Source organism: Coturnix japonica, chromosome 32, assembly GCF_054131305.1.
Source record: "Coturnix japonica strain WE chromosome 32, WE-NBRP24, whole genome shotgun sequence".
Lineage (NCBI taxonomy): Eukaryota > Metazoa > Chordata > Aves > Galliformes > Phasianidae > Coturnix > Coturnix japonica.
The window spans coordinates 3,604,313-3,606,886 of record NC_140694.1 but is presented as its reverse complement, the minus strand read 5'-3'; the positions used below and the strand labels follow the sequence as shown (position 1 = coordinate 3,606,886).

At 36.9% G+C, this 2,574-nt stretch overlaps 1 long non-coding RNA gene across 1 annotated transcript; it reads left to right on the top strand.

Moving 5' to 3' along the window:
• On the top strand, nucleotides 1-2,238 carry LOC146755498 (uncharacterized). Its single transcript, XR_014938068.1, has 3 exons — nucleotides 1-123; nucleotides 668-810; nucleotides 1,823-2,238. It is a non-coding gene; the product is annotated as an uncharacterized LOC146755498 (long non-coding RNA).
• Nucleotides 2,239-2,574: the final 336 nt, after the last annotated feature.

Below are 2,574 nucleotides of genomic sequence, written 5' to 3'. Positions count from 1 at the left end.
CCGGAAAAGACTACTTCCTGAGAAAGCGAGTACATGCTTCAAGACTGACTAAAAAGAAGGATGAAACACTGCAAAAAGTTGGAGATTTTATTCAAAGCTCTCCTTCTATTATACACTCTAAAGGTTGGTGTAGAATAAGTTTTATTCCATGTTTTCTAGACATTGTAGAATGGCTTGTTTCTGCTGTAGGCTATTAATGTATGTGTTCTTAGAGAACTTGTCTGCCATGTTAAGTTGTCTTGTCCTTTGATTTATGAAGTAAATGCATTTATTCGTCTCTTCAGAGATTCATTATTACATTTGTGAAAACCTACAAGTGTACAGAGAAAGTTGGTTCTGTCTTGTGCTTCTGTCAGCACGAAAGTTAGGCCTGTTGTTTAACTCCTGCTGAAGTTTCTGACTTCCAGCGACTTCTGAGCCATGATTGTCTTTCATACTCCATTTTAATGCGTGCTTTAAGCTGCCGTACCTGAACCTATAAACAGTTTCAGCTATAGAAGCAATAAAGAACCTCGATGAACAAATACAATTTCTGAGTATTTTCACTTAAATTTTACGTGTCGTTTATTAACCAAGTTTGTTACGAAGCTTTTTTTGCATTCATTGATTTAAAGACTCACAAAACCAGTAAGTTGATTGGTTTATGTATCAAAACAAATCTTTCTAGCCAAGAAGCTGATGTCAGCAGTAAGTTCTCCTAAATCAAACGAACCTGAAAGTCTCGAAGAAGGAGAGACCAAGCCAAAACGATCCAAAAGGAAGCTGTATTCCACTGTCGTTTCTGGCCCTCTAGATATACCTGCTTCTTTGGTAAGCGATTATACTGTAGTCTTGGCTTAAAATAAACTACTAAGGAGTCCAAACAGACTGGAGGTTTCATCTATTTGCAGGAGGAGGTTGAAAGTACTGAGGTATTTCTTTATTCTACCAAGTCATTCTTGTTGGTCTTCCTGCTGTTCTGTTTTATTTTGTCCTCAAAGATCTCTGTGTTTGGCTGGCTTACAGTTTACTAAGTAGGTGATGTAGCAATCACAGAGATGTCTTCTAATTTGGAATCATAGATAATTTCAGTGTGTCGGAGTGGGATTATTCTACTACACGCTTTTTTAGAGCACAACTTAGACAGCTTTTTAGGTATGTTTAAACTATGATCTCCTGTCTAAGCCAACTTGCAAAGGATCTGATGTGCCAGTTTCATGACTCTGTCGGCAGCTATTGTGCTAAGAACATTCTTGCTCTGTTGGAACTGCATCTTTTAATTATATTAGAGTCCTTTTTCTGTTCAGCAAAGTGATCATTTGCCCATACTGTAATATCCCTCTGAATTTTTTGATGATTTGACGAATGATAGGGGCAGAAACCAAAATGTTATTTTTTTTGTTAGAGGATGAAGAAGATGAGACAATTTCTTTTCTCACTGCAGTTCTGAGAACATGGAACTGAACCGAGAACTGAAATTCTGGGCAAGTCATAGCTACAGGGATTGAGGCTAAAAATGTTTTCTGAACGCTTCATGTTTCACAAAACAAGTATTATAATACTCTTTTGAAAACAAGTATTTCAAAATGAAAGCTGCCTTCAGGCTTTCCTCAGATGTGTGTGCTTTTTTAAGATCAACAGGATTTTGTACATTCTCCATATTTGTTCCTTGTGATTAAGCTGCATTAAAATGATCTCGGTATCCCATAGTTTTCTGAGTAAAATATAATAAGCAAATGCCATTCTGAAATCCATTTAGGGGAAGAAATATGTTTGCGTGGGTCAAGAAGAGCTTGTCAGTCTTGTGTGAAAAGATGAGTAACTTTTGAAATGTTTTCTTCAGGAATCTGAGGAACAAAAGAAGGAAAGTGATCATCTGATCATCAAGCGACGGCTAAGATCCAGAACAGCTAAAAAACCTTGAAGAAGCATGTTTGTTCCCCTTTCTGAGGACATACTTTTATTGTATAATTAAAACTGGTTGTTACTAAACAGTAACAGTTACACCGTTGTGTTCTTAAATTTGTATATAGGTGTACAGTGTCTCTCTGACAGTTTCAAACTGACTCCATTGAGGCTGAAATAAATACAAGCTTTCTTAAACTGGGTTTGGATTTTATTGTGGTTAAGGGTTTATTTATTTTTGTCTTGCCTCCCCTGTATAGGAACAGTATCTCTAGGTCTGATTGCTATTTACCCATTGTGCAGTAATAACTGTACTTGTTCAGGATGGCCTGGCTTGCTTTTTTCACGTGACTGGTGTACTTAGCAGAACTCTGGAAGAGAGAAGAGCATGAATACACATTAATATTTATGTATACTTAATTTTTGGGCCTTTTTAAAGAATTTTCTTTGTAGAGAAGATGGTGCCAATTCCTCAGTGTGGAAGAAAGGTGCTTTCCCTCACTTGTGCAAATTCAGCTTTAAATTAATAAACTTAGAAAAATAAGCCAAATACATTTGGGGGGAATTCTAATATCCCAAATACTGTTCTCCCCCTCAGTGAACTTCGAACCTTTAGATGCTGTTGGATGAATTAGCTGAAAGGTTTTCAGCTGGCAGTATGTCCTTGTGTTGTCTCCAAGTCCAATAGTT